Genomic DNA, 27,114 nt, shown 5'->3' with positions numbered 1-27,114 from the left:
CTAGGGCGAGTTTCTAGAATCTAGTGCCCTCCCGGGGTCAACGTGTGGTTCTTGAAATGATATTGCTCTCATTTTTTTGTGAAACAGTACGGTTTATGGGAATACATTTAAAAATTGGCCCTTTTCTCAGAATGTTCCGGAGTTCCCGGAGGACCGTTTCTCGGAGTTTTGCTCTCACATTCATAACAAACCACTGTATTCTAGGACGATTTTCAAGAATTTGTTTTCACTATGGGTGTTCCGGACATTCAGCGCCAGATGACCAATGGTGGTCAATGCGTTGGTCATGCAATGATTTTACTCTCACAATGCTACAACAAGTAAAAGTTTTTAGGATTCCCAGAATTGGCATTACGCCAACGATAGAATTATAAAAAAATCGCAACTTCAAAATATAATCGTCTACACCTGGTCATTTCTCCTGATGTTCCAGAACTTTCTAAAACCACTTAGTGGCCATTCGGGATGAATGAGTAGTCTTTGTATTGATTTTGTTCGCTCATTGCTTCGCATCAAACTTTTAGAATCGGCAACTTCTCCGGATGTTTCGGAGCTTTCGGTGGCCCACTTAGTTGCCTTATGGTGTCAAAGTGTGGTCCTTGCAATGATTTGGCTCTCAGCACATGGATTAAAAAAGCCTCCTTTCAAGAGGCTCGGAAGCCTAAACTGCAGTTTTTTTTGTTTTATTTATATTTATTTATATTGAAAAGTATTTATGGTCACTTAACACCCTACGGGGACCTGTTCTGCAATGGAAACTATAAAGTCAGCACGTCTGGTGGCTCTAAAACAATCAGAAACACACTGCTGAGGCAATTTCAAGAAGTTTGATGCCCATATTGTTGAGGTTCCATTGAAAAATGCTTATGACCATTCTTGGCCCCACTGAAAACCTGTTCCGAAATAGCCACTCAAATTTTCACACATCTGTTGGAACCAAGATAATAAACAACAGCCTGCTGTGGAAGTTTTAAGAATTTTGACATCCATATTGTTGGGGATCCAATGAGAAATGTTTTTGGCCAATCTTGACCAAACCCCCCCCCCCTCCCCTCCCCACCCAGGAAACTTGTTCCAAAATGGCCACTCCGGACTCAACTTGTCAAGAACACACGTTAGAAATAATTTCAAGAAGTTTGATACCCATATTGTTGATGTTCCATTGAAAAGTGTCCATGGCCACCTATGACCCCTCGAGGAACCTGTTCTGAAATGGCCAATTGAAGATCTGCACGTCTGATGGACCCAAATCAATAAAAATCAACCTGCTGATGAAATATCAAAAAGTTTGATACCCATATACCTATCAAAATCCACAATCAGTATAATCTATGGATGACATGTCCCTAGAAATCCGGATTTCCCGGTGATCCTAGGGTCCGGACCGGTCCAATCCTAAAACAGCACGATAAAGGACAAAATTCTGAATCGAATGAGCCCAAAATAGTTAAAAATGGTTAAAAATTGCCTAAGAAATAAGCATTTTAGTTTCGTGGGTACTCTGGTACCCGGCCAGCCATTTAGAGGGTAAAAAATGTCGGAACTCCTCCCTCCACCCCACCTTAATCAAAATTTCAGTTAACCCGTATAATCGATTTTGGCCGTAATTATTGTGGATATGACAGAGTTTCAACCTCCTACTATGAAAATTCATTTAGATATCGCGATCGATATTTAGATATTTAGATATCGGGCCCTCCTTAGCCGTGCGGTAAGACGCGCGGCTACAAAGCAAGACCATGCTGAGGGTGGCTGGGTTCGATTCCCGGTGCCGGTCTAGGCAATTTTGGATTGGAAATTGTCTCGACTTCCCTGGGCATAGAAGTATCATCGTGCTAGCCTCATGATATTCGAATGCAAAAATGGTAACCTGGCTTAGAAACCTCGCAGTTAATAACTGTGGAAGTGCTTAATGAACACTAAGCTGCGAGGTGGCTCTGTCCCAGTGTGGGGATATAATGCCAAGAAGAAGAAGAAGAAGAAGATCGCGAATTGAATTCCAAAAAGGTACCCGGGTACCCAGCCGGCCACACAAGGGTTAACATAACAGTCCTTAAGGTCATTCGACATGAAGGGCATTTGGAATAATTATGAACAGCATCAGAAAAATCTTTCATAGAAAGCATGCATTTGCTGGGTATTTAGCAATGATAATTGTTACCCTTCATAGGAATCATGGCTTGCCCAGTGAAAAGCAATGATTAATGTGTTTCCTTCTGAATGGTGGATGTGATTGCTTCTTTAAAAGTAGGCATTTGCCCGGAATAAGGCAATGGTGAGTGTGATCCCTTCTTTAAAAATGGGCGTTTGCCCGGGATAAAGCATCGGTGAATGTTTTTCCTTCTATATATAAGCCTATATATAGAATAAGCCTATTCAAGCCAACGATCCCTTGAAAATGTCAGTCAATGTTTCCAAAAGCCTTCTTTTAATCAAATGATGAAGTATCAATAAGTTAACACAATTACTCTGTTGACCAATTGGTTTTATCTTTTTCTGATTGTGAAAAAACTGAAAATCAAACTGGCAATTCCGAGCAAGGCCGGGTACATAAAGCTAGTATATCTATACAAAGCGATATATTATCGCTGCATTATTGGCTAATTTGCGTGATGAGCCAACGTTACATCCAGGACTAACATAACCTCCCGTTACTTTATTCATGTTCATTCGATTTTAAGCATTTCTTGCTGGCATCAAAACGAATATTTAAATAGATTTAAAAGTTTCCTAATGAGTAGAAAATGTTCACCTCTTACCAACTTATTTTTTGGCTAGCTATCGATCCCGGCGGTTCAGCTTACCTGAAAAGAAACGAGAGAAAGGAAAAACAAAACACGGAATTAATTTCAAGATCGTCGACCCGCACGCCACATATTAAAACGTAAACCCAAAAACACGAAAACGGATAGGAGATTCCCCCCAAAAACCACCTACGTCATTCGGAATCGCCTGCGTCCGCGCGAGAAGAAATCCCCCCAATAACGGTTTGGAAGAAAATGGAAAAGTGACGCACACAAGCTCTCGCCTCGTCCAGTCGGCACATCGCGGTTAAACACTATTTTGACGCTATGGATCGAAATAATTGAAGTAATTGATTGAAGGCTGTGGAGGCTGCCGGCTATTAGATGGGTTCGCCGGTGCTGCTTTTGATGAAAATGGGCTCAATTAAAACGGAACACTAGTGGCTGAAAACATCAAAACATAGGAAAAAATATTGAACGTAAAACAAAATGTGCTGAAGTTTAATTATGCATTCGGAATCAACCACCTGTCGTTAATGCGTCAGTCCTCATCTCTTTATGTAATTTATTAAAAAACACTTTCAGAAACTCTGTAGAAAGTACTTTAAGCAAGGGATCGTTGACAAATATGGTAACACCATGTGCTGAACTTACATATCTGTGATTGTGTTGCTTTCAGGTAAACGTAAAGTACGTCATTAGAAATGTCCAGCTTAATAGGGATCAAAAGCCGCAAAATCATGCAGTTTGATTGTTTCAATCATCTTTTAATTCTGGACGATCAGGGGAAGCACCAACGCAACGAAGTATACAATTACCCAACGAAGCGAAAGTTACACTCCTTTGCTCAACTATAGATCTAAAATATTTTGGCCAATCCTCATCAGCGGCCACGCCACTGATTTGTTGCAAATATGCTTTAGGTCCAGTTCGGGGCTGCGGTAGAGCGCATTCGGAAGTCTGTTTCATTAAAACTTATATCGACTGACGTCAATGTAGGCTGACGTATTTAGCAAATTGGAAGCATTCGTGTGTTCTCCACAGGGTTTCCCTTCGAGGGAAATTCCCAGGCGGTGGTGAAAGAAAAGCAGTCATTTTGCAATCCATGCGCTGCTGACTTATGCCATCATACATGCAGAGATGCGGTTCCCTGCTTCCAATTAATGAACCGAGAGCGGAATGATGCAAAAGTAAAACCAAAAACTAAAATCTGCACGGAGAAGTTAAGCTGATTCGTACCAATCTACATATGAGATTATTCAGCCCCAAGCAGGGTAGTAAAATATCATCTGCATGTCATTATTTGACTGAATAAACACACATTTTGGGAAGACTAATTTATTTCATAATTTCCGATGAGTAGTGTTCAAGTATCTATCCTGGACGTTGCTCAACCCCAGAGATTTATCGTTTTCCTCTTGGGTTTTTTAAAGTCAGAAATCCCCAGGTTATGAGCCGTGCAACTTTCATTGCCTGCAACATTCAGGTGTTCACCCAGTTGTTGACGCTTCGGATCACTTGGCATCTGATAACGACAATGGCATCTAACAATTTATTTCCACAGTCGTTTTTTTACCGTTTTATAACCACTACAATACACCATGCCAAAGAAAACGTTCTATAAAATCACCAATGTAAAATGCTTTTTCAAGCTTATGATTATCGTTAAGTGCTAATTGTAGTGCCTTTTTGTCATAAATGTGTCCTGCGAATAACTAAGATTTTGCGAAATTTTGGATGGATGGGTTATTAAGACATATGGGTGTTTAAATGAAACAAGCTTTTTAATAGGCACACAGTAAAATTGATTTTACCCATTGTAAGATGTAGGGCGAGTATAGTAGATCTCATGGCAATAAATTGAAGTTGTTTTTTCTTATAAGCGCTGAGCTGGAACTTTGCAGGAAAAAAAGAAGCAATGACTTAACAAAAATAGGAAAAGTAGAAGAACCCAGATTAATCCACCTAGCAGTGCCTGTGTCCTTCTCGTGCATTATTAAACAACCTTATTAGTTAATCAAATACATAATCGTAAGATAAGTCGAAATGATAAAACATGCGGGTGAAAAAACTCTCAGCGTGCGTATGACTTGAATGGACGGCATTACGGAGCCGGACTCATGTTTTTCAATTTTTATACACTAATATTTTGGGGAAACAAAAAACTCACGGTTAGGTCAAGGTTAAGGAACATAATTATACAGTAGGAAAGGAAGGGAATTTAATGTTCACATAGTTGACATCCTTGGAGATGTTTCACATCTGTGACGGGACAAACATTTTTTGGGAGATAGCATCGAGAGAAAGATATACGAATGTGGTTTAACGGTAGACAACAAGAGGAAGGCATTCTTAAAGAATTACGGCAGCAAAAGGGTTACAGTGTACTATCAGCAACTTTCAAAAAATGTTGGACAAGAGACATGTATTTGAAATCAAGAACCGGGGATGAATCACTTCCCCAATAGACTTTGGTTGCTTTCCGGGCCCGGAGATATTTAGCGCAGATCTGGGGCCACAATGCTCCTCGCACGCCCACATGACATGGTCAATGTCCTGATTGCAATTTGCGCCGCAAACACAGACACATGGCACCGAATCTTGACAAACTTTCTTTGCGAAGTCGAGTATCCACAGCGACGAGCTTTCGCGATCTTCGTTTACGGACGACGCGTTGCGCATTCTTCTCATTGAGGTCTAGCGCGATAAACCTTCAACAAAACTGCGCCAATATCCGCATTTCTTCAAATTGGACTTCGAGCGCGATATACCGTTTGTGAAGTACGATCGAACCGTGTTTCTGAAATTCTTTAAAGGCGACGGATTTCTCGCGATAAAGTGCCTGAAGAGCGCTGACAAGGATCAACTGGGATAGAAACTCGTACTCTTCTCGCGGGGAAAGTGCTTCGATCGACTGTACGCCATCAATGATGGCCTCCGCATATTTTCCCCAATAGATGTGCTTCGTGAGGTCATATAAGAGGTCAATATAAACAAATTCATTACGTTACGATCGAGTCTTCGATCGGCAAATGATCGCTACCTTGGGGATCGTGAACCAACTTTCAATTTATTTTGTGGAAAATTTTGTTATTGTTTGTTGCTAATGTTAATTTACTTATGTAAGTTTTGTATTTTTTTCCGTGGAAAATTTTGATTTCTTCATTCTATGTTTATAAGTGCAATTTTTGCTTTTAAAAGTGCCAATTTATTTTTGTTTTGTGGAAAATTTCTAATTGTTTATGGAAATTTTGCATTATTCGTGGAAATTTTATATTTATTCCAAACCGAAAATTGCTTAGACCGGCATCGGGAATCGAACCCAGCCACCCTCAGCATGGTCTTGCTTTATAACTGCGCATCTTACCGCTAAGGCAAGGAGGGCCACTATAAGAGGCCGTATATCATTGTTAAAAATATAAAAAATAAAATAATATATAAAAGTTCTGTTTCCCCAGCAAAAAAAAATAACACTGATGATTAAAAATAATTATTTCCATTCATTCTCAGAAGGCATTGGCAATTAAATGACGCACAATGAGCAGTAGTGGTAATATCCATTTTATATTTATATAAAACTAGCGAAAGAAACCCAGCTTTGCCCGGGTGGTGAAAATGTCATAATGAACTATTTGCTGCACCGCACTCTAGATTAATTTCCGTCCGGAAATGGAAAGAAGAAAGAAGTAAGATGTTTTGTTTTCCTCAACAGCTGACCCAAAATAGTATTCTAATGATTTTTTACATTTCCCCGTTAAATTCACCAACTTTTTGTATATACAAATCTTGCGGATCCCAAAACGAATCGATAAGGGAAAAAATCTTGCAAGTCGATCAAGCCGCGCACGAGTTAAATCGTCAGGAAGGAAATCTCAACTCATTTTTATTATATAGAAGATTTCGCTGGATTACATGTAAATGTTTCAGGAAATTTTGAAAAATAATTTCCATGCGATACAATATTTTAACAAACATTTTCTAATGCTTTGGTTTTCATTTTCTGAGTTATGATATTATTAAACTTCACTTTGACTTAGCCAGAACATTTGATAATATATCATTGACGTAACGGGTGGCAGTGCTGTCAAAACAGGAAGTACTGCGGCGCGCATTGCACAATTCTTTCAAGCGATCAAATATCGTGAAAAAGTACACGGTGGACAATTTTAAACGTGAAAATGTTTCGAAAACTGTAAAAGGATTTTTGATCAACTGAGCTCCGTTGTATACAAAGGTGATTGGAAGGCCAAGGACACCAATCAACTCATTAATACAATCATCATCCGAAAATGGCAGCCGTCCAGCGATCATGTGATGTCTGCAAGATATAATACGCCGGAGGCGGACCAAGGACCATATGCTATTATTCATTAATCTAAGTTTAAAGACTAAGGTCAACTCTTTATATAACGTATATCAGATTGAACTGTACTGCTTTGTAGTTTTCTTCCCGAGCCATTCTTTCCATTCCCGCTTTTTAGTGGCCACCCGTTATTAGCAGTACTTTCTCTATTTTAATAGGGTTACTGCACCTGAACTTCATCCCATAGCTCCTACATATGTTCATCACATGAAAATCTTTTTTTTTTGTAGCAGTAAGCACCCATGTTAGCAAAAGGAAGCGACGAAATTGGTGCTGTATTTCTTTGTTTGGCGATAAGATGAATATATGTTCAGTAAGATGGACCCCGGTTTTCCATACCACATGTTGCCCAGGTCCGAAAATGTTATTAATAGAATTTTCAAACTTCAAATACTATCATCATTAAGAGGTTTATAAATTCCTTACATTTCTTAAGTAAATAATGGCCAAAAAGTTAGAAACAAAGTAATTCTAACTATGTAATAAATTATTAGTTTTACTTCCAGAAGTATTGAAAGAACAAATAAACCTTCACGTTTTGTTTCCGTATTTGGTACAATTTTCCTTTGTTCGATGCAAAAAGTAAACAACATTGACGCGTGTCAAAATGCTTCAATTAGCGAACGGCATCGGCTAGTTGTGGCGAAATCGTACCCCAATTACCGAACGATCACTGTACTTACCTATAATCAAATACCATATACTTAAAAGTAAAATATAAATACGTAACGTTTATACAAGTCCTTTTTAGCGATTTTTAGACACAGTCACTTTGGGTCAAAACGCAAAAAAATGGCACCCGAAACACTGTGTTTGCTGGGCGGCACCCCTTAAGCTTTTTCGATATTTTCGCCCATGTATACAAAAATACTCAACCATTTCAAAGTATAGGTGCAAAATTTACAAACCCAGCTACATTTCACAATGATCTCCTATTCAAAACAATAAAGCTTTCATGACTTTCTAACGCATTTAAAAAATGTTTTAAAAATAGGCCTGGGGCAAAACGCCCGAATGGTGGTCTAAAATGACTCAATTGCATGTAAAATGATGGTGAACGCATGGTTGTTTATTTTTCTTAATGAATTGAACTACAATCTTACGGATGTGGTGGAAGAATAGCGAATCTTTAAATTTGAGTGAATATGAAAGGATTTTGCTATTATTTTTTCCAATGGAGCTCAATGATGGATAACTAATAAGATCGACTCGACTCGACTTTTTATTAACTTAACATTTAACTTACAGCTAACCTACGTTATGTTGATATTTTTCTCTTTTTCTATCTCTCTCTCTCTCTTTAATTAATTACTCTCTCACTCATAATGGTTCATTTTGAACCTTACCATGTGCTGCATTTTGCTTTAAAAGCAAAAGTAAGCACACTTGAATAAAAACAAACAAAAAACACTGTTGCTGGGCGCAAACTTTTTTCTTGTGCGGATTGGTGCCAAGGTATAAACTGACTCCGCATAAAAGACTGTAACGAATCCCCCTAAAGGAATCTCTCCATGTATGTATTCTTTTAAAAATTCACATTCTCTCATCGGTTCTTAAATTCATTCCATTGGATGTTCTTGAATTCTTCTGACGCTTCCTTCAGAGCATTGCAGAAACAACTAAACGTCTCATGGACGATTCAAATTAAGTGCGAATTTAAATCTTATTCAATTGAATTTGATTTGAATTTCAAATTAATTCGCGTTGTGTGTAAGACGCGTGGATTTTTTTTTAAATGTCTCAAAATAAAAGACTTCGAGGCTAGTTACGCCAATGCAGAAATTTTCTCAAAAGAATATTATTATATTGCCAAACAATAGATAAAGTCGTGCATTTGGTTGGCATTGGCAGCGCATCTAGAAGACAACACTTTTGACAGTCAGCTTATTTCCATAAACATAAGGCATCTTCTTGCAAGCTAGAAGTAGAAGAATTAATAAAATTATTCTCAAATTCAAGTGGTGATATGTGTCACATATTTCCAATAAGGTACACTGGGGGAAGTGGAAAGTGTAAAAATCGTCTCAAAAAATTGGAATTGTACATACTTTACAGTTTTTACCACATCATTTAACATTGTGCAAGAATATAGTATGTTGCTCACACTAATACTACGATGCAATTTGTATAATCCATACACTGCCGTCACACGCATATTTGTCCCATGTTTGCTGGGATTTCCTATATACAAGGAACATTTATGCGTATAACGGCAGTACACTAACAAGGTTAACGCTTGAACTGTCCCCCAGTAAGAAAACCACCCACCGAGGATAAAAAGCAGTCTTCAGCTCGATGGGGAAATATTTTTGTTTCAAAACTACATCATCGAATAGCGAGGACACAATTATATCCAGCGGATGCTTCATGCTTCATTTTCGCTTTAGTTTTCAAAAAAAACTGCTTTTTGCAACATTTTTCCAAAGGGGAAATCGATGATTTACTCTCACGCTCTCTCATATATAATAAGAGTGTGAGATATGTATGAGAATAGCTATATATGTGGACGAAGAATCAGAAGGAATAAATTTTGGCTGTTGCGCCCTTTTCAAATGTTGGTCTAGATTTTATTCCGGACCCGTCATGGGAGACTCGGTGCCTAAGCGCACTGCTCTTGAAGGCGCGGGTAACCCCTCCAAGCTACTTTTGCAGAGCAACGTGTTCTCGTCTTTGCCGTTTGGTGACGCCGGCAATCAACCAAAAAAAGAAAGAAGCACGAATCGCAGGTGCAAACTGAGCGGATGGAAAAGTGCCCGCCTGTTTTCGTCAAGGGCGATCCACCGGAATTGCGGCTGAATATCCGCCAGCGTATTGCAAAGGGACTCAATGCCTGCTAATCAAGATCACTACAAATCTATCGTGAAGTTCTTACAGGTCCACAAGTATGAGTTTTACACTCATGACCTCCCCGGCACGAAGTCGCTCAAGTCTTTGCTGCGAGGGCTCCACAATATGAAAGAGGAAGAGCTTATCATCGAGCTAGGAAGTAGTGAACTCAAACCTATCGCCATGCACAAAATCGCTCGCCACGACAAGGCCAGAAAGTACCGAGATCAGCTTTATCTGGTCTATCTGGGCATGGCTCCATCACCTTCAGGGACATAAAGCTGATCGGAGTAATAAATTACACCGTCGTCGGCTGGGAGCAATACCGGCCCGTGCACCGTGACGAAACGGGATGTTTCAACTTCGGGCATGGCACCCGAAATTGCCACATGGCCGCGCTCTGCAGCAAGTGTGGCGAACTGTGCCCGACGGATGAGTGCGACAAGATGAATGTGCCCGATCCAAAATGCGCCAACTGTGGCGAAAAACATCGGGCCACTAGGAAAGGCTGTTAGAAACGCGCGGAGTTTCTGGAAATCCGAAAGAAAGCATCAACCAAGACCCATCCGAAGAGGAAACGATTTTCCAGTTGCATCGATTCAAGCCCCATCACCACCTGCTCCATTCTCCAGCGAAAGCCCCCCGCATCCTCCTCCTGGATGCCGTTGGCAGCTGGAGAACGAGAATGTTCCACCGGAAAAAAAACTACTCCGCTCTACACCCCGGAGCAACTGATGCCAATATTCGCGTAGCTTGCCACTCGGCTGCGCGGGTGTAAAACCCGTTTTGACCAGGTCTTCGCTCTTGGCATGTCATCATTTAAAATGGCTGCTAGGTTGGGCCTGATCAACTGGAACGCTTGCTAGCTAAAGGGCAAGAACGTGGCGTTCATCACCGAAACGCACCTAAAACCGGAGGTGAACGTGAACATCCCAGACTTTCGCTTCGTGCGACTCAATCGGCCGACCAGGGGAGGTGGTGTGGCCATCGCTCTTCGCTAGAACATCAACTGTCGTTTGCTTTCAAGCTTCCAGCTCAGTGTCATCGAGTCCATCGGTGTCGAAATCACCACTTCTGTTGCCACCAGAGGCGCCGTTACGTTTTGAAACGTGGGTAGAACAAACTGGATTATCAAATCTATTGAATACTTTTAGAAACTTTCCGAAGATCCCCTAGACATTTGTAGACATTTTTTCGGACATCCTCAGATAAGTTATATATTTCCTGTTAAGACAGTCTTTAAATTTAATCAAATATTTGATGGTCTCAAGCAAATATCACTAACTTCTAAGAACTCGAACCTTTAGAAATATTCGGAAACAGCTACGATCTATCAGTGAAGCTTATGATCGTCCAAAAATCTCTAAGGGAGTTCTATTTACAGTACTATTTACATTTTTCCAGTTTTCTTTCTAACTTCTTAGAATGTATGCAAACGTGGGTATCCAGTATTTTGCGCTCGATAATGGCGACCGAGTGAGTGCCTTTTTGACATTCGAGAGGTAGAAAATATTTACACTTTATAATCAATGTAGGCTTTGATTAATTGAAAAACATTGGCACTCATTCGGTATCTATAAACAAAGGAGTGTCAAATGTTTTGTAATTTGATATTCAAAGAAATGGTACATAGTTTCCTCATAATTTTTCTCATAATTATTTTATTTTCTAGGAATGTGAAAGCTACAAGACATCGAGAAGTATGTAATGATAAGATCATTGTGTTTTTTAAGATTAAGAAATCTTGACGAGGCGATATCCATCTAGTGTGAGGTTGGGTTCAAAATTCTCTAGAATCAACTTCCTTCGCATTAGCCAATTTTCTCCGACAATAGCATGCGCAATGTGCAAATGGGCGCTTCTTAAAATCCCAAAGTCCCACCTATGCACAAAAACAATCCGACATCACCTGTGCTGCAACACATTTCCTACAGGGCATGGGATGGACATATAAACTTGCAACTGAAAGCTGACTTTTCTAACTTAATACTTGATGGGCTACATGCAATCGACTGCTATTAAATTAAAGCCTTAAATAAAAACCTGAATATTATTACATTGTCTTGATTAAGAACCAAATTGCTCTTGATCATGTTCGTAAATCTGTTGCACATCCAGAGTGGAAAATATAAAATCTGTAAAATGAAGATATCTATCATTTATTGATTCTCATACTCAGGCGTGGCTTATATTCAGGAAAGCGTGGGACACTAATAAAGTAAGGGGTTTTTAGGATGCTTTAACCTCTCTCTTGAGAAGATTTCTAAAGGAGTGTAATGATATATGTAATCTTTTCCTGCTCTATAGTTCCTATGTAATTATTGTATGGATCCCAAGCAATGAAGACCTAGTTTAAATCAAACAAAAATGGATCTTCAATCATGAATATACAACACAACTGTACAGTTTTCTATGAAATAGAAATGGATGCTTAATAGCCATTTGAAAAAAAAATTGATTAAAAACCCTTCCCTAGGCAATATCAGTATTTTCGTCTAGTTTCGCACTTTTCCGTTTAAACTGTAATTCGATTAATTTATTTTAGTTACTTTTATCTTTACTTCAGTAGGCAGTCTGGAATAAAGGAATAAACATTAATAAAGAATTGAAGTGAAAATGTGAAATAATTGATTTCATGGATACCCTGCAGAAATGGTTGACATTTATATATTTACTTTATAAAAAGCTTTAGTATCATGGCAGACTTGATGAGTTCCAATGTTTTCTACCTCTTGAATGTCAACCTGAGGGGATCTCACGCCGCCATTACCTAGCGCAAAATACTGGATATTTGTGATTCCTGCAGATTCCAATAAACTCTTAGAAGCTTTCAACATTTTTCTCTCTCATACACTGAAACCAAGTTTACAGTAAATTTAACTATGATCGTGTAGTAAAAATAACAATTCATGATGTTGTCAAAATAACAACATAGTTTTCAATAACACTATGCTGCCGTGGTATAATTAACCACTTATATGGTTAGACTAACAACATCTGTTCTTGTTCACTCGATTCACTTTTTGCCTTTCTCGTACAACTAAGTTGTACCGAAAGGCTATCATTTCACTCCGAAAACGAACTTTTTATAGAAGCTTCTGAGATCCATAGTATTATATACCAATCGACTCAGCTCGACGAGCTGAGCACATGTCTGTCTGTCCGTGTGTATGTGTGTGCACAAAAGCTATAAAAACATTAGAAAACTTTTCGTATAGTAATCCTTAATCGATTTTCTCGCAACAAGTTTCATTCGACAAGGGACAAAGCCTTGTTGATCACTATTGAATTTATTAAGGATCGGTCATTGCGTTTAAAAGCTATTAAGAAAATGGTACATCGGACCATATAAACCCCATATAAGGTTGATGTCTTAGCTAAATGCGAGAAAGGCACACCAACGCTAGGTGGATTAATCTGGGTTTTTTTTTCCACATTTCACGCCATTTTCCCCGACCAAAGAGTGTTGAAATTGCGATTTCTTGAGAATTCGATAAGTTTTATATTAAAATAAGTGCCTATAGCGGTTCTCGAACGGTTGAAATTGCTGTCCACGGTATAGTTGTAGAAACACAGCTTGTTGAAGGTTTTTATTTAGCAATGTTTTAGAAAACAAATTTATTTTTTTCCTTTCTGCAGCCCGTGAAATGGCAGCTGATAATGGACAACTGGATTCACCAATTCACTCTACTTTGAAAAGTAAGATCATTTTTTGTTAGTTTTTATTGAATTCATATATGATCTTTTCGATATAGGACGGCGGAACATCATGCGGTCATTTATGAAGCGGTCCTGGTATATAATTTCCAGTCGCGAAGTAGACAGGCAATGAGCACATTCTTGAGAGAGACCTACATCTTCGGGAAAACAATTCCAACGAGATCTTTCTATGAACGCTTAGAAGAATCAATAAATATAATATGTTTATAATAATTGAATAATTACTGCATTTATTATTACTTAAAAGAGAAAAATCCATTAGAAAAAAAACTACAATACAATGCAGTTAAATTTACTACACACTTATAAATTTAAATGCAACAAATGTTTGATTTTTTTTCGGTCAAAATAACTACGTATTATGGTATTTTTGACATTTGTTTGTTTATTTTGCAACCATGGTAAAAAATACTACGCAATTCGTTTAAAATGAATGCAGTATGTAGTCTGCACAAATCAATTGGTGTTGTGCATTTAATTTAAACCATTAACATGGTATTTTCAACCACAATGCTGTTTTCAGTGTAGGCTTACTACCAGACATCCGCATGGACTACAATCATTATAAAATGCATATTTCTGCGATTGTTCTCTCATATCTTTGCTTCTTTTCTCAACTTTTGGTGACGTGCTCGGCAGTCTATTTACTACCGCTTCTGCCTTATAGACAGGAGGTTTGGCGAAGACTAAACAACTACATCACATAATGTCAAATAGGCTACATTTTTTTAAATGAATCCTCGATCCATACTTTTGGTTATCTACCTTATCAAGATAACTAAATTTCCTTTCCGTGCTAATGTTCGGATTCTGAGGTTTTCTCGGTCTCTAGTAGCAACAATAACCACACTAACATTTCTCTCCTTTCCCAACTAACTGGACCCGTATGTAGTGAATACCAACCTTTATTCACTTGGATCGTAGCACAATTTACACAAGTTATGATCAATCACGGAGAAGCAACCATTGAAAAGTACAGTCAGTCTTAGCTAAGTTAAGCTAAGCTATATTCTTGTTTAGATATTCATCTTTTGATTACTTCACCTGTCAGTCTGTCAATTCTTATAAAATTTCAGAAATTCTCTGAGCCTCCCTGAACTAGCAGAAATAATTACGTACTTCCAGAAAATGTTCGAAAAATATATGGAACAGCAGAAACTATTAAAAACTTGAAGACTTCTTGGAAAATTTCAATACATCATTAAGAACTTTTTAAAATGGAAAGAATTCTTCATAGACTCTAGTTTTTCGGAATAGATTTCTCCTTTCCAATCCCGGAAACTTCCACGACTGTCAGTTTTACCATTGAAACGTTCAATGATATTTTTTAGATCTAGAAATTAAAACAGTATTGATAGTATTAGATATTTAGTCATCCATATGGTATTTTCATACCATAATCATGGGTAGGGCAATGCTTCGACTGTCCCACCCAGGTATTTTCATGCGTAGGACATGTCCTACTTGTTCCTCCCACTCCCGGCACCACTGGTTGCCACAATCGCGCTCATCGCGGCGTACTGCTCAACCCATGCCAAATCCGGCGATGCCTCATCGGCCGCTCTCCGGAGGGACATCGTCAAGCTAACGCGGAGACAAGGTCAGTATATCATTGCTGGAGACCTGAATGCCAAGCATCAAACCTGGGGCAACAGTCGCGGCAATCGAAACGGTACCATTTGGAGCGACGACATGGAGGAAGGCCACTACACGATCCTGGGCCCAGATTCCCCCACTCGGTTGAGTAGGTCCGGAGTCCATGCAATGATAGATCTGTACATAACCAACATGAACGACCACATTTCCCATCCGCTCGTCGACCAGGAGCTCAGCTAAAAATAACTATCCCGTGGTGGCGGAAGCGGGCTTCTCGGTTAATCGGAATCAGCTGTCCCGGCGAAACTATCATCGAGTCGACTGTACCCGGTTCCAAAGGTGCGTGGACGATTGCATATACTACGAGACGCATCCGGAGATGCCGGAAAGTATCGACCGCCAGCTGTACGCTATTGAAGAGGCAATCTCGGTGGCCAGAGAGCAGCATGTTTCAATGGCTCGGTCGATCGACCGTTCACCAACTGACTCGAGTTACCAACATCCTCAGACAGAACAAGTTTGTCTCAAAAACATCCGCCATGGCCTTACTCGATGTCGATAAGGCGTTTGACAATGTATGGCATGATGGCCTGGTGTACAAACTACAACGCTACAATCTACCCAGCAACCTAGTGAAAATCATCACCAATTATCTGTCGATAAGGAAATTCCGGGTCTCAATCAGCGGAGCTAGTTCCAATGCGCACAACATCGTCGCGAGCGGCCCCCAGGGCAGTATCCTCGGACCCCGCTTTTCAATCTGTTCACCTACGACATGCCAGAACCTCCAGAAGGCGGCATTCTGTCTATGTTCGCAGATGTCACCTTCATCGTCTGCAACGGTAGTGTGATCAGAGCGCTTGTGGTAAAACTCCAACGAGGCCTGGATGCCCTGACAGAGTACCTCACCAGCTGGAAGATCTGTATCAACGCGTCGAAGACCCAGGTCATCATTTTTCCCCACTCTAAATCCCCTAAACTTGTTCCGCCGGGAGACTGTAAAATCACCCTCAATGGTACGACAGTGGAATGGGCCAATGAGGCCGACTACTTTGGCTTGACCCTCGACAGCAAGCTTATTTCCGGCAGCAGGTTGACAAGACGGTGACGAAGTGTTACGTGTTGTTTAAACTACTGTACCCTTTGATCAACCGTCGGTCGTTGGTATCCCTGAAAAATAAGCTAGTTGTCTACAAGCAAATCATCCTCCCGTGATCGACTATGGCTTGCCGGTCTGGAAGAGCTGCGCCTAAACTCATCATCTGAAACTCCAACGAGTTCAAAACATATATATTCTGGTTTGTTGATTTTTATCACCGATAAAAATCAACAAACCAGAAAATATAGAGTTTTACGGTGACCGAAACCCCACCAAAAGAGTTCAAAACAAGTTCCTGAGGATGATCATGAACACCCCTCCCAGGGCACGCAATTCTGAGGTCCACCGTTTGGCCGGTACTAAAACTCTACACGAGCGCTTTGGTGAACGTAAGGAAAGGTTTAGGGTCCGTTGCTTACAATTGGACCAGGCGACCATTAGGGCGCCAGTTCCAATTTAGGTTATCAAATTATTATTGTAAATATTAATGTATATACTAGTTAGTTTATCAAATTTTCTGAATTAATCAATGCCTCTTTAAGGCTTTTCTGATACATTAGATAAACTTTATAAATTACATTTAAATTCTAACCATTGCTATTGAACCAAATAATAAAAAGAATAGTAGAATAATAAAAATAACAGTTGTGCGTGGCTTTCGTTTTGAAGGGGGTGCCGTTGAAAACGAGAGTTTTTTTAGAGAGAGAGCATTTAGTTTTGGATTGTCCTTAGCATATTGATTTAAAGAAATATTTGTTTTTAAAAAGGTGTGGCATTTCACTCGGATTTACCCTACAGGAAGCTTTCAATAGTGTGTCTTGATGTTGATGTATACATTTTGGGAATTTCATTAATTATTCGGGAAACCTAGTGGTGGTGATGGAGAGTCGCGAGTAAGTTGTGAGAAGGGCGGTATACAAACATGTGTTCAGTTTTAAAAAATTACTCAAGAAAATACAATAACAATATTTTGAGATATTTCAATTTTTACATTAATTATCGATTTTTTCAATGAAAAATTATTTCTTCGACCAGTGTAATATTTTCTCCATAAAGCTTCTTTAGTCTCCTTACAATTCATTCTCAAACATTTTTTTCATACAATGAACGATTTTCGAAATTCCTTTTTGCCTTTCTCGTACAACAAAGTTGTACCAGAAGGCTATAATTTCACTCCAAAAGTGTGTATGTGGGTAGTCCACAAATATTTTTTTTATTAAACGCGTTTCATACAGAAGGACTTGACAGATTCGAGTGTAACTGGTTTCATTCGACGGAGCGAATTTCTTAGTTGGACACTATTGTTTTTGTTTTTCATTAAATCAAGCAGCTTAGACTATATTTTTATTTTTTAATCAACAAAAACATAAATGCACACATTGAATCATTACTCATTTTAGCCGTGGCGCAACCCATTACTCTCATAATTGAGTAATTTTTAAGCAACGTACTAGAATTGCACCAAATCTTTTTACCGCTGAAATGTAAACAATAAGCACTGCATTTAAAACATTAATTCGAATTCAACCAGGGGGAGAAGGCGGAGCACTGAATCCCTACCCCAACATGTGCGACATCTGGATTTGGTTCTAAACTGTATACAACAGTGTTAATTCTCTACCACCTTTTTGTTATGGCGAGGCAATTTTTATGCACACTTTTGTTTTCGATATTTTATCAAAATTAAACACTCAATCATGCAGCAATATAACGATGTGATATGCTTGAGATACCTGCTTGATTATAGGGACTCGAAAAAGAATTTATTTGCAGTAACTAACCGAATATAAAAATGTTCACATTAACGATTGCGCCCTCACACCGGTTCTAAGCTTCGATGCAGAGTACACGAGCTTTGTTCGCCAGTGACAGGCGTATTCAACAAATTGAATAGAGAAAGACATCATCACCACTGGTGGTTATATTAGAGTTTTTTAATAGACCAATGCAAACTCTAACTTAACCTCACTTATTTTGACAGTTCACAGAGCTTGTTTACAAGGTGTTAGAAGAAAAATCGATGAAGGGAAAATTAAAAATCATATTGTTGGCGCTTACCAGAAATCGTCCTACGTTGTGTCTTCGTTTTTCGCAATAAGCTTCAAATTTTCTCCCACGCAGCTCCACCGTGTAAGGCACCAGAAAGCATGCAAGTAATTTCACCACACCGGCTACAGCAGCAGCAACAACGACGAGGGCAGCGAGGCACGGGTAGGCGAGATGAGAGTAATGCACATACACGGTCTTCAGCTAGATACTCAATTTATTCTTCCACCTTGTTCTTAAAGCACTAACTAAGGATTTAACTTAACACTTTGGATGCAATGATTTCACTCTAATCTTTTATTTGATATAACTTCTACGGGATTGGTACACTTTCACTTGGCATGCAGGTAGGAAGGAGACTGACTGGATTCTTTTGGCTAACGACTATTACAGCTCGATCTATACATAATTTATGCTACGGACAAAACTGCCAGTTTGAACGGGCGAAAATCCCTAACCGTATGCTGAACTGTTCGAATGGAGCGCGTTCACTGTATTATCGCATGCAAGCGATGTCAATCGTCTATGTGGTGACCTAATGCATGTTGACCTACTGTTACTTGCTCCAACACATATTTTTAGTTTAAAATTGCTGTGATCTGAATATTTTAGTGTTATTCTTTGCACTCAGCATGAAATCAATCGCAAAGGACATCTACATGCGAATAAAATGACGAAACAATTTTATCGGAAGCTGCGCCGGAGGCTAAGTCCCGGAGAAAAAGCTCTGTGAACTGTCAACCTACGTCATCATACACTGGTCTATTAATTTGCCCGAACACACATTCGACCTCTTTTTTTTAATTACTTGAAGGTCGAATTTTTTAAATCGGTGGAAAATTGTTAGTGTTGCCGAAAATATGTGCGAAACTTCAACCCAATTGAAGACGATCATGTTGAAAATCCTTCTTCTTATTGTTATTCTGTGTGGAATCTTTCAGCTATGTTCCCTATGTTAGACTGAGACCAACTGAGGTGAACATGGGCGTGACCAGGAGTAGTAAAGTTTTTGTCATTTTTGTCGTAGAATGAAATCAAGGACTACCTCGATTTCTTTGTAATAGCACTCTGGATTGAGATTTCAAACGAGTTTACTACTAAGTATACCGTAATTATGCTATTTATGCAGCATTGTCCTCGTAATTTTAAATAGATTTTCCTGATTGCAAACAAAATTATAGTTAAAGCCTAACATAGAGCGCACATCATTCCATTCTCCCCCGAACGGTTCAACTGATGTGAGAAACTGAAACGCGACAATTTCTCCGTCGTTGAGATTCCAATTAGGCTACGCTGATTATCTGCTTATGTGTGCACACACAATGGGGAGTGTTCTTAATGACCATCGATGGTATTCCACAAAATCGTGCCCCAGAAACCTCGCAGTCGGCGACAGCGGCGGCGACAGCATAAAGAGGTCCCTCGTGTCAGAGTGAATACAACAAGGTAGTCGTGACGAACTGCTTCATGAAGTACGACGACGATCATGCATTTAGAGCCGAAGTATGCGCAAATGATCATTGTCAGGTGCAAAACGAAAAGAGTCAGCAATGAGAGAGTGAGTAGTTTTTTTTCATTGCATTCCTTTTCTTGGAGATGATGGTGAATGAATTTCGTAACGACTGGTTGCGGTGAGGTAATTCGGCACCGGGACACAAGTGATCTTTCGGTGTCAGTTGTATTAATTAGTATGACTGCTCGTCGATAATTAGAGAATCTCACCTGATGTGCATGAATCATTGTTTATTAAGCTACTATTAGAGCGATTACTTAAATCAGTGGAGTAGCCACGGGGGTGGTTTTGGACATAACCCCCCCCCCCCAGAGACCAAATTTTTAGAAGAAAAAAAATTTCGAACCTTCTCGAAATTAAAAAATGTCCAGAAAGCATCCCCCCCCCCCGGACCAATTTTCTGGCTAACTGACTTAAATTATAAGGATGATTGAATGTTTTGAATCTTCCAGTTGTTATAAAATCAAATCTACTATTTTTGTTTCATAAACCATGTACTCTGATTTGAATGAAATCCAGATAAATTTTACTGAAGAAAAAAGAATAAACAAGCATAAATTTTGTTAAATAAATAACAAGCCGTTTACGTAATCAATAATAAACTCGAATAATCTTCAGAAGCCCCAAAAACCACATGCGGAGCTCTAATCGCGGTTGATGCTTGTTCACTATCGCCGTCTGGATAACGTTTTCCCAAACATAGTGAAAAAAAAAAATGGCGTTAATGTTTTGTTCCTCAATCATGTTTATCGCGATATGTTCGCAGTGACTATTTACCTGTGTAATTCATCTTAACGGTACTCGAGGTATGAAACACAAGCACAAGTTAAAATAACCTGGGAAGATTTAAAATGCAAGTAGAGAAACTGTAGTTTTTATTTAAAGGGGTGGTTCGGTGTCACTGAGTAGGGGAAAATTAGTCAGCTACATTGTATAATGGTCTGATTTGCATATTTCAACTTTGATTTTATTTTGGCTGTGGAACAGTTGGAGTATGTGAAATAAACAAGAAAAAGAAACGAGATCATTCATTCAAACACTAACATCAATTGAATTACGCAAGAAAACCTGCACTAAACGGTAACAAAAGCCATTAACATACCAATCATTCGCTGCCAAAAACTCGTGCTCACAAAACACCTCAAGGCCGAACCTATTCATTAGCTTCAATCAACGTATCTTTTTACAACCAGTTTCATTCCACTTTGCTTTTCATTTCTAAACACCCCACTTGCCTCTGTCTGTGAAATACCACCCCTCCCCCCCTTACCCGTTTTCAGGAAACGCTGGAGCTGAAACTCAGCAAAAGCTTCATAGCCTTAGCCACCTACCACCCAGTAGCAGAAGCTTTCAAATCGAACGCAAAGCTCCTCGCTTGATCGCCCGTTTAAGTCTCTTCTCTCGCACATCATCGTCGCGAGGGCGCAGCTCTCGTACGCCGAACACCTCCCACCACCCAGACTCACCTTTTTCTTCGCGTTCGCCGTCTCCTGCGGCCCGATCGTGTACAGATCGACGATCCCGAGCAGACAGTCGTCGCAGCGGCAGACGTCCTCGCCGAACACCGACGAGCCGATGCTGCTGCTCGAGTCCATCGAGTCGGTTCGGATGAGACGCGACCCGCCGGGCAAACCGCCGGTGCCATTGTTGCTGTTGTTGTTCGCCGCTTCGATCTTCTTTGCCAGTAGCGCTTCCATCAGCGAACGCGGTCGCGAGGACGACGCCGAACCGGACAGGAGGGACATTTTCTCCCGGGGGTAGAATGCGGTTCCGATTGATGGGTTGAAGACAATTTCGATTTTCTTTTGTTGAATTTTGGGTCCGTTTGCTGATTTGCGGGACTGAAGCTACAGGTGCCAATTAATGTTCGACATTGTCATAATTGTATGCAACTGAAGCGCACGGATCTGAAAGATAAGCGAATCGACGGTAATGGAAAATTTCTTATTGTGTTTTTTGGAAATTCTTTTGAACCACACTCTTCAAATCACAGGTTACTGGGAAATGGTTTGGAGAGGATCAGGGAGTTAGGATTGGAGGATGTTTCTGATAAACTGTTATTATTTTCGTGAATAGCTGTAACCCAGTTGGTAACAGATGGAAACATTTGAACTTATTGCAAACTATTTTTGGATTTTAAATTGATTTATTGATATTTATTAGCTTGGGCCATATCGGGCGCATAATCATAATAGACGCTTTTTCAGCTATCACTTTTCTTTTGTACCAAGTGTTAAAAATAAAATCAATAATTATTCTGGTTTAAGAGAATGCTTATTGTGTATTTAATGAACCTCAGCGTACAACGTACAGGTCCAAATAGTTCCATAGCAACGGCGAATTACGTCGCGATTGTTGCGTCGCGTGTGTTGGGGGGAACCCCAATGTACAACGAGAATCGTTTAAATGTATTTATCAAATCCAAATGAAGACTCAATGCAATGAGCTGCCAAAATAAATATAACATTCGCTGAGCGGTTTGCAAAACGCTTAATGCACTAAAATTTTATAAAAATTTGTATTGTGTGTATACCGAATCACCTAATATTCGAAGCACAGTGGCTAAAATCATTTTTTATCAAGTTTATTTATTTGCACTGAAAGATCATGTTAAGTATGCTATTTGTAATAAGTGATCAATATCTTGTGCTATTAGTTTGTTTTTATCCATAACATATATTGATATTTAAATGATATTTCTGTACATTTTTTCGAATTTGTTGCCAGTTCTTTTATCTCTTATATCAGCGGTTCTCAACCTGGGGTACATGTACCCCTGGGGGTACCTTTGAGGGCCCCGGGGGGTACCTCGGACCAAAATGCGTAATGGCGGAAGTATTACATTTCCAGTGAAACTTATTGATCAAGTTTTTTTAAGTTTTGTTTTAGATTCCAAAACTTTATATTGTACATGATGTACAAGGCGTTTAATAAACCTATAACCTATCGAATCCCACTACAACCAGCATAGTGTATAAAGGGCTGTGCAGCAAAAGATCAAAAGGACAAAAAGTTAAGTGAATTTTTCTTTCAAGAGGCTTGGAAACCTCAGAAGCGTCTCTTAAAAAGGCTCGAAAACATGCTTTCAAGAGGCTCGGAAGCCTCCTTTCAAGAGGCTCGGAAGCCTCCTTTCAAGAGGCTCGGAAGCCTCCTTTCAAGAGGCTCGGAAGCCTCCTTTCAAGAGGCTCGGAAGCCTCCTTTCAAGAGGCTCGGAAGCCTCCTTTCAAGAGGCTCGGAAGCCTCCTTTCAAGAGGCTCAGAGCCTCCTTTCAAGAGGCTCAGAAGCCTCCTTTCAAGAGGCTCAAAGCCTCCTTTCAAGAGGCCTGGAAGCCTCCTTTCAAGAGGCCTGGAAGCCTCCTTTCAAGAGGCTCAGCCTCCTTTCAAGAGGCTCAGGCCTCCTTTCAAGAGGCTCAGAGCCTCCTTTCAAGAGGCTCAGAAGCCTCCTTTCAAGAGGCTCAGAAGCCTCCTTTCAAGAGGCCTCAAGCCTCCTTTCAAGAGGCTCAAGCCTCCTTTCAAGAGGCCTCAAGCCTTCTTTCATGAGGCTCAGAAGCCTTCTTTCATGAGGCTCAAGCCTCCTTTCAAGAGGCTAGGAAGCCTTCTTTCAAGATGCTCAGGAAGCCTCCTTTCAAGAGGCTCCCAGCCTCCTTTCAAGAGGCTCGGAAGCCTCCTTTCAAGAGGCCTGGAAGCCTCCTTTCAAGAGGCTCAGAAGCCTCCTTTCAAGAGAGCTCAGAAGCCTCCTTTCAAGAGGCTCAGAAGCCTCCTTTCAAGAGGCTCAAGCCTCCTTTCAAGAGGCTCAAGCCTCCTTTCAAGAGGCTCGGAAGCCTCCTTTCAAGAGGCTCATAAGCCTCCTTTCAAGAGGCTCGTAAGCCTCCTTTCAAGAGGCTCGGAAGCCTCCTATCAAGAGGCTCGGAAGCCTCCTTTCAAGAGGCTCGGAAGCCTCCTTTCAAGAGGCTCGGAAGCCTCCTTTCATTAGGAAGCCAAATTTAATAGGAAGCCTCCAAAAGTCCGTTTTTCATATTAGCGTTTTTTTTTTCAAATTACAGTGATCATTCGTTAATTAGGGCACGACCTCACCCCAATTAGCGAATACCGTTCGCTTATTGGGGCGTTTTGACAAGCGTCAATGTTGTTTACTTTTTGCATTGAACAAAAAAAAAATTTACGCGCCAGAAAATATGAATCCCGCCAAACACGGAAACAAAACGTCAACGCGTTTTGACATCACATTTTTACGTTTAGCTCAAGGTTTAGCTGCTTTTTAATTGGGTTTCGCTCCAATTAGCGAACCCCCAACTTAAAAGCGCCTCAACTAGAAAAAAAAACCCAATAAGCGAACGATCACTGTATTCATTTACAGCTAAAAAAAATTGGGGGTGCCTCAATGAATGTAATGGTTCGAAGGGGTACCTCATAAGGAAAAGGCTGAGAACCGCTGTAATAGAAGCAACTTGGAGGAGCTATTGGTTTGATTTACATAAAAATGACTCAAGCTTATATAAACTTGCTAAAACACTATTGTTGGGAATAGTGACGTTATAATTCTTTTTGAGAGCAGATTGCATTTCGATCAGCTTCAAAGCTGTAATATAATTTATTTATTATTCATTTACATTATAAATTCATAGTTTTAAACTTACATTCTAGTATTACAATCCACCGGACCTTTTTTCCCAACATACGAGTCCCTTCAAATTTCTTCGATATACTCGACTGTAACTCTTAATGTACGAAAAAGGTACATAAAAGCAAAAGAAATGCCTAAAGCATGTATAAGAACGATGTTAAACTCATTTATTATTCACTCACTCATTAATGTTTAGATATATTTCCCAACACATTAAAAAAAAACCCAGATGAATCCACCTAGCGTTGGTGGTGCCTTTCTCGCATTTAGTTAAGACACCAACCTTATATGGGGTTTATATGGTCCGGTGTACCATTTTCTTCATAACTTTGAAACGCAATGTGCGATCATTATAAAATTCAATAGTGATCAACAAGGCTTTGTCCCCTGTGGAATGAAACTTCGGTTAAGGATTACTATACGAAAAGTTGTCTAATGTTTTTTTATAGCTTTTGTGCACACACATACACACACACGGACAGACAGACATGTGCTCAGCTCGTCGAGCTGAGTCGATTGGTATATAATACTATGTGTCTCAGAGGCTTCTATAAAAAGTTCGTTTTCGGAGTGAAATGATAGCCTTTCGGTACAACTTAGTTATTAAAAAGGCTTTCAGCAATTTGGATCCAAATATGTACAGAGCATCGAGCGAAATAATTAAAATGATTAAACGGTAGGGTGTTCCATGAATATATTAAAAAAATGATTTTTATACTAATTTGAGTCACCTTAATGTTTGTCAAATCAATATTTCCTCCGAATTCCTCCTAATAAAATAGAGTGCATTTGGCAGTTGGATGTCTTTACCTTCATATGGTTAGTGTTTGATCTGCCACTATTTGCCTCAATTAAAGATATGGACTTAGTAAAATTGTATTAAATAATATGAAAAAGTCGAATAACTTCTCTAATATATCTAATCTTCGAAATATCCACATGTTTTAGGAAAACGTGTGATTTGATGTACTTGTTCACTTTGTAGAACATTTCCATGTTAAAAAACAATAAGAAAAAAAGTTTTCTTGAAAAAAAACTGGTTTTAGATACGATTTTTTGAAATTTCATCATAACTCGCTACCGTTAAAAGATAGAAAGTTGGTATATTCTAAGAAGTTGTTTGTATTTTCAAGCTCTATTACTTCTGTAGCGGCTCAAATTTTTTGAACGAAAATGAAAAAAAAATTGGGATCACCCTAACATGCAAATTTTTAAGTCACCGTAATCTTCCAAAAGATAGCTTATTTTTTGGTGAAATTTTCTTCCAAAGACACCACCTATGTAAAATCAACCGTTTGCACGAAAATAAAAAAAAAAAACGCACGTTTTTGGCTTGCTGCGCCCACTGTGCGCCGTTTAAAATTTTCCACGCTGATTCAAATTGGAAAAAATCCTCATATTTTTCGGGCCAAATGGCTCTTTCACCAAACGACGATTTCTGCCAAATGGCATTTTCGGCCAAATGATCTATTCTGTTGAATGATTTTTTTGGCCAAACGACCATTTCGGCCAAATGACATTTTCAGTCAAATGAACTGTTAGGGCAAACAACTTCTCGGTCAAATTACCAGTCCGGACGAATGTTCCTTTCGGCTGCTTGTTGCTTTCGGCCAAATGTCAATTTCGGTCAAACCACCATTTTCTACCTAATACCGTTTCGGACAAACGTTTAATTCGACCCAATGGAATTTGGCTAGATGACTTGCGGCCTAACGTGTTATATAAACAAGTGGCATTCGAATAAATGGCTTTTCACCGAATGACTTTCAGCCAGACGATAGGTTGATAGGAAGGTGTTTGGCCAAATATGTTATTTGGCTGAACAAACCATTAGGCCAAAACCCATATGGCTGACAATTTTATTTAGCCGAAACGGGCATACGGCCGAAAATGTCGTTCGTCCGACTGGCCATTTGACCGGAAAAGTCGTTTGACTAAAAAGGTTTTTTTGGCCGAAATGGTCGTTTGGCAGAAATGCCGAAAATGTTACTTGGACATTTTCAGCCTTATAACCTATTCGGCCAAACGTCCATTTCAGCCAAACGAAGTGTTATGGAAGAGCGCTTTTTTGGCCAAATTACCAACTCGGTCGTATGTCGCTTTGCCTAAATGAAATTTTTGGCCAAACTGTTTTCCGTTGCTTAGCGGTTTCGCTCAAACGTCCATTTCGGCCAAATGCAAATCGGCTTGATGGTTTTTGACTTTACGTATTATTCGGCCAAATGGCTTTCCGCCGAATGATTTTCGGCCAAACAACCCTTCCTCTTAATTTCTGAAGATTTTTTTATGAGCAACATAAGAATTCCCGGTAGAAATCGAAATAAATTCCATCAAATTCCGAGCTTTTCTTTGTTAAAATACTGAACAGTTTTCCGTAAAAATTAAAAAAAGAAAAAACACGTGGAAGTTTTGAATAATTTTAGTTAAAATTTCGTAAAATTCGTATAAATTCCTAAATATTTTTCACAGAAATTTTGAAAATCCCGTGAAAATAAAAATGAATTTCCAGTGAAAATTTCAAACAATTTGCCGTTGAAATCCAATTTTTCTTATTTTTACATATTGAACAATTTACCCCAACAAA

At 39.4% G+C, this 27,114-nt stretch overlaps 1 protein-coding gene and 1 long non-coding RNA gene across 2 annotated transcripts in view; one reads left to right on the top strand and one right to left on the bottom strand.

Moving 5' to 3' along the window:
• LOC134223167 (inositol-trisphosphate 3-kinase A) overlaps nucleotides 1–27,114 on the bottom strand; it is a 456,141-nt gene that overhangs the window by 125,004 nt on the left and 304,023 nt on the right. The window lies entirely within an intron of this gene.
• On the top strand, nucleotides 12,783–13,801 carry LOC134227510 (uncharacterized). Its single transcript, XR_009983688.1, has 3 exons — nucleotides 12,783–12,803; nucleotides 13,573–13,632; nucleotides 13,689–13,801. It is a non-coding gene; the product is annotated as an uncharacterized LOC134227510 (long non-coding RNA).

Source organism: Armigeres subalbatus, chromosome 3 (genome assembly GCF_024139115.2).
Source record: "Armigeres subalbatus isolate Guangzhou_Male chromosome 3, GZ_Asu_2, whole genome shotgun sequence".
Taxonomy (NCBI): domain Eukaryota; kingdom Metazoa; phylum Arthropoda; class Insecta; order Diptera; family Culicidae; genus Armigeres; species Armigeres subalbatus.
This window is presented reverse-complemented; position numbering and strand designations above follow the sequence as displayed.